The sequence below is a fragment of the Oncorhynchus kisutch genome, linkage group LG7 (assembly GCF_002021735.2).
Source record: "Oncorhynchus kisutch isolate 150728-3 linkage group LG7, Okis_V2, whole genome shotgun sequence".
Classification (NCBI taxonomy): Eukaryota; Metazoa; Chordata; class Actinopteri; order Salmoniformes; family Salmonidae; genus Oncorhynchus; species Oncorhynchus kisutch.
Genome location: NC_034180.2, coordinates 47591004 through 47607209, shown reverse-complemented (window position 1 = coordinate 47607209; position 16206 = coordinate 47591004). Strand labels below are relative to the sequence as shown.

The 16206-nt window shown below is 44.7% G+C and overlaps 1 protein-coding gene across 1 annotated transcript in view; it reads right to left on the bottom strand.

Moving 5' to 3' along the window:
* cnksr1 (connector enhancer of kinase suppressor of Ras 1) overlaps positions 1–16206 on the bottom strand; it is an 87088-nt gene that overhangs the window by 54242 nt on the left and 16640 nt on the right. The gene's annotated exons all lie outside the window — the stretch shown is intronic.

The following is a 16206-nucleotide window of genomic DNA, read 5'->3' as shown; positions in this document are numbered from 1 at the left end:
AGAGAGTCTTCGCTAGATTTTTGCTTGAGATATTGCTCTTCACTATTAAGCTATTTTGGTTAATTTTTTGACTATTTTAATTGAAAACAATCACAGTTACGTGATTTGATAGAACTAAAAACAGCTGCGTTGGACCTTGAAGTGTGAGTGGGCTTCCTACACAGAGATGACTTAAAGAAAATATCCTTTTATGAGTAAATGTCACTAGGATATATGCTACATCATCGCTGGGAGGTAATGTACTGAAGCATGCATTTGTGAATGAGTGTGTGTGTGTGTAGGAACACACCTGGAGTGTATCTTTTCATACCTCTTCAACACCAAACCAACCCAGCCGGTCTAAAGCAGTGGTTCCCAAACTGTGGGGCCCTAGGGGGCTTGAGCTAACATTTTTCAGCCCATTGAGCGGGATGCCCCCCCCGTGCCCACCTCCCCCCGGTGAAACATTTTGAGAACCGCTGGTCTAACAGTACCAGATGGGCGGGGTTTGCTCTTTTGCAATTCTATTGCTTCCATATAGTCAGGCAAGCTCAATCAAGCCAAGATAAAGTATTTGAAATTATTTTTAAATGTAATTTGGTCTGCACCAAACCAACGCATGTGAATTCTTAGGAGTATATCTCTTTAAATGCTGGTGAAGAGACTCCAAGGAGTGAGAGTTCACTTTCTGCCTGCTCTATATTGGAGCGTTATGTTCAACATTTCCTAACTCAATTACTTCAAATAGTAAATCCAATAAAACTCAGCCTAAGTGAACTGCAAATGCTACCGTCTCTACCCTGGTTCCAGATCGGTCAGTCTCTACCTGGTTCCAGATCGGTCAGTCTCTACCCTGGTTCCAGATCGGTCAGTCTCTACCCTGGTTCCAGATCAGTCAGTCTCTACCCTGGTTCCAGATCGGTCAGTCTCTACCCTGGTTCCAGATCAGTCTCTACCCTGGATACAGATCGGTCAGTCTCTACCCTGGTTCCAGATCGGTCAGTCTCTACCCTGGTTCCAGATCGGTCAGTCTCTACCCTGGTTCCAGATCGGTCAGTCTCTGCCCTGGTCCCAGATCTGTCTCTACCCTGGTTCCAGATCGGTCAGTCTCTACCCTGGTCCCAGATCAGTCTCTACCCTGGTTCCAGATCGGTCAGTCTCTACCCTGGTTCCAGATCGGGGTCAGTCGCTACCCTGGTTCCAGATCGGGGTCAGTCTCTACCCTGGTCACCTGATCGGTCAGTCTATACCCTGGTTCCAGATCGGTCAGTCTCTACCCTGGTTCCAGATCGGTCAGTCTCTACCCTGGTCCCAGATCGGTCATGCTCTACCCTGGTCCCAGATCTGTCAAACTCTACCCTGGTTCCAGATCGGTCAGTCTCTACCCTGGTCCCAGATCTGTCTCTACCCTGGTCCCAGATCGGTCAGTCTCTACCCTGGTCCCAGATCTGTCTCTACCCTGGTCCCAGATCGGTCAGTCTCTACCCTGGTCCCAGATCGGTCAGTCGTCACCCTGGTCCCAGATCGGTCAGTCTCTACTCTGGTCCCAGATCGGTCAGTCTCTACCCTGGTTCCAGATCGGTCAGTCTCTACCCTGGTTCCAAATCAGTCAGTCTCTACCCTGGTCCCAGATCGGTCAGTCTCTACCCTGGTCCCAGAGCTGTCTGTACTTTAGCCTAGTCCATTGTCATTGTAAAGCCAAACACCAGCATGACAATTCCATAAAGAGCTGGCTAGAAACAATACATATCTGATTGAAATCTGATATCTGATTGGTCTCTCCTTCACTGCAGCCGAAGTGAGTAAGATATTTAAACGTGTTAACCCTCGCAAGGCTGCAGGCCCAGACGGCATCCCCAGCCGCGCCCTCAGAGCATGCGCAGACCAGCTGGCCGGTGTGTTTACGGACATATTCAACCAATCCCTATACCAGTCTGCTGTTCCCACATGCTTCAAGAGAGCCACCATTGTTCCTGTTCCCAAGAAAGCTAAGGTAACTGAGCTAAACGACTACCGCCGCGTAGCACTCACATCCGTCATCATGAAGTGCTTTGAGAGACTAGTCAAGGACCATATCACCTCCACCCTACCTGACACCCTTGACCCACTCCAATTTGCTTACCGCCCAAATAGGTCCACAGACGATGCAATCTCAACCACACTGCACACTGCCCTAACCCATCTGGACAAGAGGAATACCTATGTGAGAATGCTGTTCATCGACTACAGCTCGGCATTCAACACCATAGTACCCTCCAAGCTCGTCATCAAGCTCGAGACCCTGGGTCTCGACCCCGCCCTGTGCAACTGGGTACTGGACTTCCTGACAGGCCGCCCCCAGGTGGTGAGGGTAGGCAACAACATCTCCTCCCCGCTGATCCTCAACACTGGGGCCCCACAAGGGTGCGTTCTGAGCACTCTCCTGTACTCCCTGTTCACCCACGACTGCGTGGCCACGCACGCCTCCAACTCAATCATCAAGTTTGCGGACGACACAACAGTGGTAGGCTTGATTACCAACAACGACGAGACGGCCTACAGGGAGGAGGTGAGGGCCCTCGGAGTGTGGTGTCAGGAAAATAACCTCACACTCAACGTCAACAAAACTAAGGAGATGATTGTGGACTTCAGGAAACAGCAGAGGGAACACCCCCCCATCCACATCGATGGAACAGTAGTGGAGAGGGTAGCAAGTTTTAAGTTCCTCGGCATACACATCACAGACAAACTGAATTGGTCCACTCACACAGACAGCATCGTGAGGAAGGCGCAGCAGCGCCTCTTCAACCTCAGGAGGCTGAAGAAATTCGGCTTGTCACCAAAAGCACTCACAAACTTCTACAGATGCACAATCGAGAGCATCCTGGCGGGCTGTATCACCGCCTGGTATGGCAACTGCACCGCCCTCAACCGTAAGGCTCTCCAGAGGGTAGTGAGGTCTGCACAACGCATCACCGGGGGCAAACTACCTGCCCTCCAGGACATCTACACCACCCGATGCTACAGGAAGGCCATAAAGATCATCAAGGACATCAACCACCCGAGCCACTGCCTGTTCACCCCGCTGTCATCCAGAAGGCGAGGTCAGTACAGGTGCATCAAAGCTGGGACCGAGAGACTGAAAAACAGCTTCTATCTCAAGGCCATCAGACTGTTAAACAGCCACCACTAACATTGAGTGGCTACTGCCAACACACTGTCAATGACACTGACTCTACTCCAGCCACTTTAATCATGGGAATTGATGGGAAATGATGTAAATATATCACTAGCCACTTTAAACAATGCTACCTTATATAATGTTACTTACCCTACATTATTCATCTCATATGCATACGTAGATACTGTACTCTATATCATCGACTGCATCCTTATGTAATACATGTATCACTAGCCACTTTAACTATGCCACTTGGTTTACATACTCATCTCATATGTATATACTGTACTCGATATCATCTACTGTATCTTGCCTATGCTGCTCTGTACCATCACTCATTCATATATCCTTATGTACATATTCTTTATCCCCTTACACTGTGTATAAGACAGTCGTTTTTTTTTGAATTGTTAGATTACTTGTTCGTTATTACTGCATTGTCGGAACTAGAAGCACAAGCATTTCGCTATACTCGCATTAACATCTGCTAACCATGTGTATGTGACAAATACATTTGATTTGATTTGATTTGAAATGGCTCATGTCCCTTCATTGTATACCGTAGTATGAGTGGTCAAAGCGAATAGTCATCATCAGGCACCTGGTGTTGACACTGGTGTCCGTTGAACCAAGCTCATGGTCAGGGTTGGGGAGTAACTGATAAACTGCAACTTTAATCCGTTACCAGAAAGAAAAAAACAACTAATCAGATTACATATACTTTTGAAAAACTAGATGATTACTTCTTGGATTACTTTTCCATTAAGGATGTTGGCGAGAAAAGAAATACATTGACACCTTTCTGTTTTCTCAAAGACATTCAATTCAGCACTGGAAAAAGGTGCAAGTTTAAGTTTGTTCTACCTGAGCGGGACTGACCAGAATTCAGAGACTACTATGATGTCAGAGACCATTATGATGGCAGAGACCACTATGATGACACACCAAATACGTTTGATGGATCATTTTTTATTTTTTATTTATTTATTTTATTTTACCTTTATTTAACCAGGTAGGCAAGTTGAGAACAAGTTCTCATTTACAATTGCGACCTGGCCAAGATAAAGCAAAGCAGTTCGACAGATAAAACGACACAGAGTTACACATGGAGTAAAAACAAAACATACAGTCAATAATGCAGTATAAACAAGTCTATATACAATGTGAGCAAATGAGGTGAGAAGGGAGGTAAAGGCAAAAAAGGCCATGATGGCAAAGTAAATACAATATAGCAAGTAAAATACTGGAATGGTAGTTTTGCAATGGAAGAATGTGCAAAGTAGAAATAAAAATAATGGGGTGCAAAGGAGCAAAATAAATAAATAAATAAAAATTAAATACAGTTGGGAAAGAGGTAGTTGTTTGGGCTAAATTATAGGTGGGCTATGTACAGGTGCAGTAATCTGTGAGCTGCTCTGACAGTTGGTGCTTAAAGCTAGTGAGGGAGATAAGTGTTTCCAGTTTCAGAGATTTTTGTAGTTCGTTCCAGTCATTGGCAGCAGAGAACTGGAAGGAGAGGCGGCCAAAGAAAGAATTGGTTTTGGGGGTGACTAGAGAGATATACCTGCTGGAGCGTGTGCTACAGGTGGGAGATGCTATGGTGACCAGCGAGCTGAGATAAGGGGGGACTTTACCTAGCAGGGTCTTGTAGATGACATGGAGCCAGTGGGTTTGGCGACGAGTATGAAGCGAGGGCCAGCCAACGAGAGCGTACAGGTCACAATGGTGGGTAGTATATGGGGCTTTGGTGATAAAACAGATTGCACTGTGATAGACTGCATCCAATTTGTTGAGTAGGGTATTGGAGGCTATTTTGTAAATGACATCGCCAAAGTCGAGGATTGGTAGGATGGTCAGTTTTACAAGGGTATGTTTGGCAGCATGAGTGAAGGATGCTTTGTTGCGAAATAGTAAGCCAATTCTAGATTTAACTTTGGATTGGAGATGTTTGATATGGGTCTGGAAGGAGAGTTTACAGTCTAACCAGACACCTAAGTATTTGTAGTTGTCCACGTATTCTAAGTCAGAGCCGTCCAGAGTAGTGACGTTGGACAGGCGGGTAGGTGCAGGTAGCGATCGGTTGAAGAGCATGCATTTAGTTTTACTTGTATTTAAGAGCAATTGGAGGCCACGGAAGGAGAGTTGTATGGCATTGAAGCTTGCCTGGAGGGTTGTTAACACAGTGTCCAAAGAAGGGCCGGAAGTATACAGAATGGTGTCGTCTGCGTAGAGGTGGATCAGGGACTCACCAGCAGCAAGAGCGACCTCATTGATGTATACAGAGAAGAGAGTCGGTCCAAGAATTGAACCCTGTGGCACCCCCATAGAGACTGCCAGAGGTTCGGACAGCAGACCCTCCGATTTGACACACTGAACTCTATCAGAGAAGTAGTTGGTGAACCAGGCGAGGCAATCATTTGAGAAACCAAGGCTGTCGAGTCTGCCGATGAGGATATGGTGATTGACAGAGTCGAAAGCCTTGGCCAGATCAATGAATACGGCTGCACAGTAATGTTTCTTATCGATGGCGGTTAAGATATCGTTTAGGACCTTGAGCGTGGCTGAGGTGCACCCATGACCAGCTCTGAAACCAGATTGCATAGCAGAGAAGGTATGGTGAGATTCGAAATGGTCGGTAATCTGTTTGTTGACTTGGCTTTCGAAGACCTTAGAAAGGCACGGTAGGATAGATATAGGTCTGTAGCAGTTTGGGTCAAGAGTGTCCCCCCCTTTGAAGAGGGGGATGACCGCAGCTGCTTTCCAATCTTTGGGAATCTCAGACGACACGAAAGAGAGGTTGAACAGGCTAGTAATAGGGGTGGCAACAATTTCGGCAGATAATTTTAGAAAGAAAGGGTCCAGATTGTCTAGCCCGGCTGATTTGTAGGGGTCCAGATTTTGCAGCTCTTTCAGAACATCAGCTGAATGGATTTGGGAGAAGGAGAAATGGGGAAGGCTTGGGCGAGTTGCTGTTGGGGGTGCAGTGCTGTTGTCCGGGGTAGGAGTAGCCAGGTGGAAAGCATGGCCAGCCGTAGAAAAATGCTTATTGAAATTCTCAATTATGGTGGATTTATCAGTGGTGACAGTGTTTCCTATCTTCAGTGCAGTGGGCAGCTGGGAGGAGGTGTTCTTATTCTCCATGGACTTTACGGTGTCCCAGAACTTTTTTGAGTTAGTGTTGCAGGAAGCAAATTTCTGCTTGAAAAAGCTAGCCTTGGCTTTTCTAACTGCCTGTGTATAATGATTTCTAGCTTCCCTGAACAGCTGCATATCACGGGGGCTGTTCGATGCTAATGCAGAACGCCATAGGATGTTTTTGTGTTGGTTAAGGGCAGTCAGGTCTGGGGAGAACCAAGGGCTATATCTGTTCCTGGTTCTAAATTTCTTGAATGGGGCATGTTTATTTAAGATGGTTAGGAAGGCATTTAAAAAAAATATCCAGGCATCCTCTACTGACGGGATGAGATCAATATCCTTCCAGGATACCCCGGCCAGGTCGATTAGAAAGGCCTGCTCGCAGAAGTGTTTCAGGGAGCGTTTTACAGTGATGAGTGGAGGTCGTTTGACCGCTGACCCATTACGGATGCAGGCAATGAGGCAGTGATTTTGTCTTCTTCTAGTACCTCATAAGAGGAAACTAATCCAAAAGTAACAGAAAGTGAATCAGATTATGTTACCAAATTTGGGTAATCCAAAAATGACGTTACCGATTACAATTTTGGACAGGTAACGGATTACATTTAGAAAGTAACATCCTGAACCCTGCTCAGTTACTTATACTGGAATATGGCAACGAGCTGCACACTTAATCATTAACTCACCAACCACCTTATGCGCATAAAACGTTGAAAAGACGTTAAAAAGACGTTAAAATACATTGAAAATATGTTAAAATACATAGAAAAGACATTGAAATTCATTAAAAGTTGTTGAAAAGACGTGAAACGGCATTAAGACATTGTTCAGACCACGTTAAAAATATATGCTAAAAATACGTCTTCTTTGTTGAGCACGTCTTGCTCAGTGCGTTCATTAGCACCTCAACCAGACCACGAACTAACTAGAACAATTATTTCTGGTTACAGCAAAACTAAATCAGATGAAAATCATACTATAAAAACTTCACCACAATTGTGAATAGAAAAGGTGCATTGGTCAACCAGCAAGAGTCGAAACTCACTATCAATGGGTTAAATCATCAATGGGTATGATCATCAATGGGTATGATCATCAATGGGTATGATCATTGAATAATAACACTTCTGTTGGTGAACAGAGGCATCAAGAAAGTCCTGTATCACATCTTAGAAAAGCCATATCACGTTCTTAACTACAGTAGCCTTTACTGTCAAGATTGTGTGTCACTAAAAGGCCATTGGAAAACAATCAATCAATGTAAACAAACAACATTACATCATCTCATTCTCACATACCTCAATACAACTCCTTCAAACAATTCTTCCTTGATCCTCTCTCCATGCTCACAGAAATTCTCAATGTAACTATCGCCCACGCTCTCTGTGTCCACCTCTCTCGCTCTCTCTCTCTCTCTCTCTGTAATGGACTTTGCTTGTTGTTGTCTAGTAGTGTGCGAGCCTATCCTCTCCAGTCCTACAGAGCCAGTAGTCAGTGGAGAAGTGGAGGACTCCTAGGATCACAGCAGCTGACTCATGGCCCCGCACAACCCTTCAAGGCACCGGAGAAAATAAACCCCATGAGTGGGGAGAGAGGCGGACACACACACACAGAAAGAGAGAGAGACACACACACGCACAGAAAGAGAGAGAGACACACACACACACACAGAAAGAGAGAGAGACACACACACACACACACAGAAAGAGAGAGAGACACACACACACACACACACAGAAAGAGAGAGAGACACACACACGCACACAGAAAGAGAGAGAGACACACACACGCACACAGAAAGAGAGAGAGACACACACACACGCACAGAAAGAGAGAGAGACACACACACACAGAAAGAGAGAGAGAGACACACAGAAAGAGAGAGAGAGACACACACACAGAAAGAGAGAGAGAGACACACACACAGAAAGAGAGAGAGACACACACACACACAGAAAGAGAGAGAGACACACACACACACACAGAAAGAGAGAGACACACACACACAGAAAGAGAGAGAGAGACACACACACAGAAAGAGAGAGAGAGACACACACAGAAAGAGAGAGAGACACACACACACACAGAAAGAGAGAGAGACACACAGAAAGAGAGAGAGACACACAGAAAGAGAGAGAGAGACACACACACAGAAAGAGAGAGAGAGACACACACACAGAAAGAGAGAGAGACACACACACAGAAAGAGAGAGAGACACACACACACAGAAAGAGAGAGAGAGACACACACACACAGAAAGAGAGAGAGACACACACACACAGAAAGAGAGACACACACACACAGAAAGAGAGAGAGACACACACACAGAAAGAGAGAGAGAGACACACACACAGAAAGAGAGAGAGAGACACACACACACAGAAAGAGAGAGAGACACACACACACACAGAAAGAGAGAGGGACACACACACACACACACAGAAAGAGAGAGAGACACACACACACACAGAAAGAGAGAGAGAAACACACACAGAAAGAGAGAGAGACACACACACACACAGAAAGAGAGACACACACGCACACAGAAAGAGAGACACACACGCACAGAAAGAGACACACACAAACTTCTGTGTTTTTATACAGGCAGGAAATGGAAGAGTTATTTATTTTCTAGAAGGGCCCTAGGAGACATGGCCTGCGTCCCAAATGGCATCCTATTCCCTACATAGTGCACTACTTTTGACCACGGTCCATAGGGCTCTGGTCCAAAGTAGTGCACTATATAGGAATGGGGTGTCATTTGGGCCAAACATGATCCGTCTGGTCCTTGTTACAGATGAACCAATTCTCTAGAAACAAGCAACGTAATAATGGGAGCATTATCATTCAATTCCTGCCTCTCTGAAACAAGGTCACAAGAGATTTGACATTTAAGTTTCTTAGCCAAGGGCTAACTTGCTGCACACAGATGAGGGTGGTGGGGTGTGTGTGTGTACGTGACTGTGTGCGCGCGTGTGTGTATTCTACTGACCTTTCTAGAGCTGGAACTTGATAATGATGGGCAGAGAGAGATGAGAAGAGAGAGAGAGAGAGAGAGAGAGAGAGAGAGACGGGCAGAGAGCGAGACGGGCAGAGAGCGAGACGGGCAGAGAGCGAGACGGGCAGAGAGCGAGACGGGCAGAGAGCGAGACGAACAGAGAGCGAGACGAACAGAGAGCGAGATGGCCAGAGAGCGAGATGGCCAGAGAGAGGACCAACTCACCTGCGTGGATGTGTTTAGTCAGTTGTGAGGTTGTCGGCCCTATTCTAGCATGTTCTTATTAAGTCTAATAGAAATTCTTAGAAACTACAGCCATATACACTTTTCAAAGAAACGATATAAAACCTCAATCCAATGAAGGACACCAGTAAGTCTCAGTTTCTTTAGTCTTATAACTCATCTATCTTGTCTTAAGGCTCAAGGGGGTGTACTTACAAAACTGCCTTCCGCAAGCACCTGCATTTTGGATCCCCCTGATATCTGATACCTCAGCAACTCTCTGTAGTACACACACACACACACAATCCCTCTCTGTGGTACACAGTCCTCTATCATAGTTGAATAAGGCCTATGACTATCTGACTCCTAAGCATACAGCAGAAACAAGCAGTGGTAGCTCATTGGATCCAAAAACAGGAACCAACCAAACAATGGCCAGTTATCAAACCTCTCATCGCCTCCAGCACAGAGCAGACTACCGTCAAAACAGTCTGGGGTAAGGACCAAGTTTCACTTACTAATTACCTTGAGTCTACAGTTTAGACAGCTTTCATACAACAAAAAAACAACTAACAAGTCAGTAAGCCAGAAGTTGGCTGGACAAGAAGCCATCAGCCTTCAAAAGGCCCTCATTGTTCCAATGTGACCTTCAGTAGATACTCACTTCCCAGCTTCCTTCCTTTCTGATGAGGGGGGAGTCCAACCATAGAAATAGTATGACTAGCCCATGGTTCTTACTCAGAGTCAGTCATATTCATGAATTGGCTACAACAAATGTGTCATTATTCATTTTCTGGATGCACAATGAATGTAGTGAGTGTGTTCACACAGAACATCCTTTGATAGTCTTTAAAAAAAGAGATTTGCACTGATTGGTGAAGAAGAGGTGAAGTCTATTTATCACATCTCTAATGTGTTGTGCAAACAACAAAAACAAGACTAAAAAGCAACAGAGAAAAAAAAAGCTATTTTCTACAAGAAGATAAATGTGTTATTATGATCCACAATGTCTAAATGTACAGAAACTGTGAGCACTGCAAGTCCCAAACAGACACTGGGGCGGCAGGGTGGCCTAGTGGTTAGAGCGTTGTACTAGTAACCGGAAGGTTGCAAGTTCAAACCCCCGAGCTGACAAGGTACAAATCTGTCGTTCTGCCCCTGAACAGGCAGTTAACCCACTGTTCCTAGATCAGTTAACCCACTGTTCCTAGGCCGTCATTGAAAATAAGAATTTGTTCTTAACTGATCTTGCCTAGTTAAATAAAGGTAAAATAAAAAAAAACATCCACAAACAGACATCCACAAACACAAACCAGTTAGATACAGTATTCAATCAAACTGCAATAAAGCCAGCAGAAAAAGCTCCAGAGTTGTAATCTACCTACTTTGTCTATAAACTATCCAGAGCTGCAAATAGGGCTGCCAGTCAGAGCTCTAAATATTGTACTCGGGGATATCTCTGCTCCCTGAATACTGTGTCCTCTCTTTCACCCTCTATCAGTCTCTCATTGGTCTGACTGCACTGCAACTCACAGCAGGTGAACTACAAGTTGAGTTCCACTGAACCCTGTCTCTCACTCACTCCCTCCCCCGAAGATGTCCAACTCCCTCCCGCCCTTTGCTCCACCTCCCCCGGAGATGGCTAACTCTCTCACCCCCCCTCTCACTCCCTCTCCCGAAGATTACCAAATCCATCCCGCCCCAGCTACCCCTCCCCCTCTCTCCCAAAGATCACAAATCCATTCCGCCCATGCTCCCCCTCTCTCCCTCCTCCCCCAGGCACTATCTATGACAAATCCAGGCCTGTCTTTTTCACAAGTCGCAAGTAACCAGTTTATAACTTGAAGTTTAACTCTGGCATTACAGATCACATTAAATACACATTCACCCACCTTCTCCCTCTCTTACACAATTTCCTATCACAAAAATCAACAGTAAACCTGTGCTTCTTCAAGGGACCTAAACTATTTCGAGCATGCAGAGTCTCACACCATCTCTACAGCAGAGTCTCACAACTCAGTCGCTGGTTGAAAACTGTTTTCTGCCCCTCCCAAAAGATAGAATTTGTAGGTAATTGGCCCTCTTTCTGGGACTCACCCACAAACAGGACCAAGCCTGGCCTGCTGAGGAGTGACGGACTCCATCCTAGCTGGAGGGGTGCTCTCATCTTATCTACCAACATAGACAGGGCTCTAACTCCTCTAGCTCCACAATGAAATAGGGTGCAGGCTGTTAGCCAGCCTGCCAGCTTAGTGGAGTCTGCCACTAGCACAGTCAGTGTAGTCAGCTCAGCTATCCCCATTGAGACCGTGTCTGTGCCTCAACCTAGGTTGGGCAAAACTAAACATGCCGGTGTTCGCCTTAGCAATCTCACGAGGATAAAGACCTCCTCCATTCCTGCCATTATTGAAAGAGATCGTGATACCTCACATCTCAAAATAGGGCTACTTAATGTTAGATCCCTCACTTCAAAGGCAGTTATAGTCAATGAACTAATCACTGATCATAATCTTGATGTGATTGGCCTGGCTGAAACATGGCTTAAGCCTGATGAATTTACTGTGTTAAATGAGGCCTCACCTTCTGGTTACACTAGTGACCATATCCCCCGTGCATCCCGCAAAGGTGAAGGTGTTGCTAACATTTACGATAGCAAATGTCAATTTACCCCAAAAATAAAAAAAACGTTTTCATCTTTTGAGCTTCTAGTCATGAAATCTATGCAGCCTACTCAATCACTTTGTATAGCTACTGTTTACAGGCCTCCTGGGCCATATACAGCGTTCCTCACTGAGTTCCCTGAATTGCTATCGGACCTTGTAGTCATAGCAGATAATATTCAAATTTTTGGCGATTTTAATATGCACATTGAAAAGTCCACAGACCCACTCCAAAAGGCTTTCGGAGCCATCATCGACTCAGTGGGTGTCACGCCCTGGTCTTAGTATTTTGTGTTTTCTTTATTTATCTGGTCAGGCCAGGGTGTGACATGGGTTATTTTGTGTTGTGTTTTTGTATTGGGGTTTTAGTAGGTATTGGGATTGTGGCTGAGTAGGGTTGTCTAGTAAGTCTATGGCTGCCTCAGGCAGTTCTCAATCAGAGTCAGGTGATTATCGTTGTCTCTGATTGGGAACCATATTTAGGTAGCCCGGGTTTCACTGTGTGTTTGTGGGTGATTGTTCATGTCTCTGTGTGTGTTAACCTAAACAGTCTATCTTGTGCTTTCACGTTACGTTTGTTGTTTTGTTCGTTTTTTCTTCATCATTAATAATAAAACTTACCGCGCTGCATTTTGGTCCGACTCGCTTTCAACGGAAGAAAGCCGTAACAGTGGGTTTTGTCCAACACCTACTCACTGTCACACTCTGGACCTAGTTTTGTCCCATGGAATAAATGTTGTGGATCTTAATGTTTTTCCTCATAATCCTGGACTATCGGACCACCATTTTATTACGTTTGCAATCGCAACAAATAATCGGCTCAGACACCAACCAAGGAGCATCAAAAGTCGTGCTATAAATTCTCACACGAAGATTCCTTGATGCCCTTCCGGACTCCCTCTGCCTCCCCAAGGATGTCAGAGGACAATAATCAGTTAACCACCTAACTGAGGAAATCAATTTAACCTTGCGCAATACCCTAGATGCAGTTGCACCCCTAAAATCTAAAAACATTTGTCATAAGAAACTAGCTCCCTGTTATACAGAAAATACCCAGCTCTGAAGCAAGCTTCCAGAAGATTGGAACGGAAATGGCGCCACACCAAACTGGAAGTCTTCCGACTAGCTTGGAAAGACAGTACCATGCAGTACCGAAGAGCCCTTACTGCTGCTCGATCATCCTATTTTTCCAACTTAATTGAGGAAAATAAGAACAATCCGACATTTCTTTTTGATACTGTCGCAAAGCTAACTAAAAAGCAGCATTCCCCAAGTGAGGATGGCTTTCACTTCAGCAGTAATACATGAATGAACTTCTTTGAGGAAAAGATCATGATCATTAGAAAGCAAATTACAGATTCCTCTTTAAATCTGCATATTCCTCCAAAGCTCAGTTGTCCTGAGTCTGCACAACTCTGCCAGGACCTAGGATCAAGAGAGACACTCAAGTGTTTTAGTACTATATCTCTTGACACAATGATGAAAATAATCATGGCGTCTAAACCTTCAAGCTGCATACTGAACCCTATTCCAACTAAACTACTGAAAGAGCTGCTTCCTGTGCTTGGACCTCCTATGTTGAACATAATAAACGTCTCTCTATCCACCGGATGTGTACCAAACTCACTAAAAGTGGCAGTAATAAAGCCTCTTGAAAAACCCAAACCTTGACCCAGAAAATATAAAAAACTATCGGCCTATATCGAATCTTCCATTCCTCTCAAAAATGTTAGAAAAAGCTGTTGCGCAGCAACTCACTGCCTTCCTTAAGACAAACAATGTATACGAAATGCTTCAGTCTGGTATTAGACCCCATCATAGCACTGAGACTGCACTTGTGAAGGTGGTAAATTACCTTTTAATGGCGTCAGACCGAGGCTCTGCATCTGTCCTCGTGCTCCTAGACCTTAGTGCTGCTTTTGATACCATCGATCACCACATTCTTGGAGAGATTGGAAACACAAATTGGTCTACACGGACACATTCTGGCCTGGTTTAGATCTTATCTTATCTGATCTTATCTGAAGATATCAGTTTGTCTCTGTGAATGGTTTGTCCTCTGACAAATCAACTGCAAATTTCGGTGTTCCTCAAGGTTCCGTTTTAGGACCACTATTGTTTTCACTATATATTTTACCTCTTGGGGATGTCATTCAAAAACAAAATGTTAACTTTCACTGCTATGCGGATGACACACAGCTGTACATTTCAATTAAACATGGTGAAGCCCCAAAATTGCCCTCGCTAGAAGCCTGTGTTTCAGACATAAGGAAGTGGATGGCTGCAAACTTTCTACTTTTAAACTCAGACAAAACAGAGATGCTTGTTCTAGGTCCCAAGAAACAAAGAGATCTTCTGTTGAATCTGACAATTAATCTTGATGGTCGTCTCAAATAAAACTGTGAAGGACCTCGGCGTTATTCTGGACCCCGATCTCTTTTGACTAACATATCAAGACTGTTTCAAGGACAGCTTTTTTCCCATCTACGTAACATCGCAAAAATCAGCAACTTTGTCCAAAAATGAATCCATGCTTTTGTTACTTCTAGGTTAGACTACTGCAATGCTCTACTTTCCAGCTACCCGGATAACGCACTAAATCAACATCAGTTAGTGCTAAATACGGCTGCTAGAATCCTGACTAGAACCAAAAAAAATGGATCCTATTACTCCAGTGCTAGCCTCTCTACACTGGCTTCCTGTTAAGGCAAGGGCTGATTTCAAGGTTTTACTGCTAACCTACAAAGCATTACATGGGCTTGCTCCTACCTATCTGATTTGGTCATGCCGTACATACCTACACGTACGCTACGGTCACAAGACGCAGGCCTCCTAATTGTCCCTAGAATTTCTAAGCAAACAGCTGGAGGCAGGGCTTTCTCAGTCTCAACCTTTAAGTCTTTACTGAAGACTCATCTCTTCAGTGGGTCAAATGATTGAGTGTAGTCTGGCCCAGGAGTGTGAAGGTGAACGGAAAGGCTCTGGAGCAACGAACCGCCCTTGCTGTCTCTGCCTGGCCAGTTCCCCTCTCTCCACTGAGATTCTCTGCCTCTGACCCTATTACAGGGGCTGAGTCACTGGCTTACTGGTGCTCTTCCATGCCGTCCCTAGGAGGGGTGCGTCACTTGAGTGGGTTGAGTCACTGACGTGATCTTCCTGTCTGGGATGGCGCCCCCCCTTGGGTTGTGCCGTGGTGGAGATCTTTGTGGGCTATACTCGGCCTTATCTCAGGATGGTGACCACGCTGGTCATTTATGAACATCTTGGCCATGTTCTGTTATAATCTCCACCAGGCACAGCCAGAAGAGGACTGGCCACCCCTCATAGCCTGGTTCCTTCCTAGGTTTTGGCCTTTCTAGGGAGCTTTTCCTAGCCACCGTGCTTCAACACCTGCAGTGCTTTCTGTTTGGGGTTTTAGGCTGGGTTTCTGTACAGCACTTTGAGATATCAGCTGATGTACAAAGGGCTATATAAATACATTTGATTTGATGCAGTCAGATAAAGAATGCATGTGGTTGGTCTGTGCATTCCCCAAAAGGAGGAGTGTGTTTGCTGTTGTGCTGTGGTAGGGCAGCGGGGGAAAAAGTACTCAATTGTCACACTTGAGTAAAAGTAAAGATAACTTAATAGAAAATGACTCAAGTAAAGTGAAAGTCACCCAGTAAAATACTACTTGAGTAAAAGTCTAAAAGTATTAGGTTTTAAATATACTTAAGTATCAAAAGTAAAAGTAAAAGTAAAAATCATTTCAAATCCTTAAATTAAACAAAGCAGACGGCGCCATTTTCTATTTTTTATTTATTTACAGATAGCCAGGGGCACATCATTTACAAACGAAGCATGCATTTATTGAGTCCGCCAGATCAGAGGTAGTAGTCATGACGAGGGATGTTCTTTTGATAAGTGAGTCAATTGGACCATCTTCCTGTCCTGATAAGCATTCAAACTGCAACTAGTACTTTTGGATGTAAGGGAAAATGTATGGAGTAAAAAGTACATCATTTTCTTTAGGAAAGTAGTAAAAAATATAAATAGTAAAGTACAGATACCT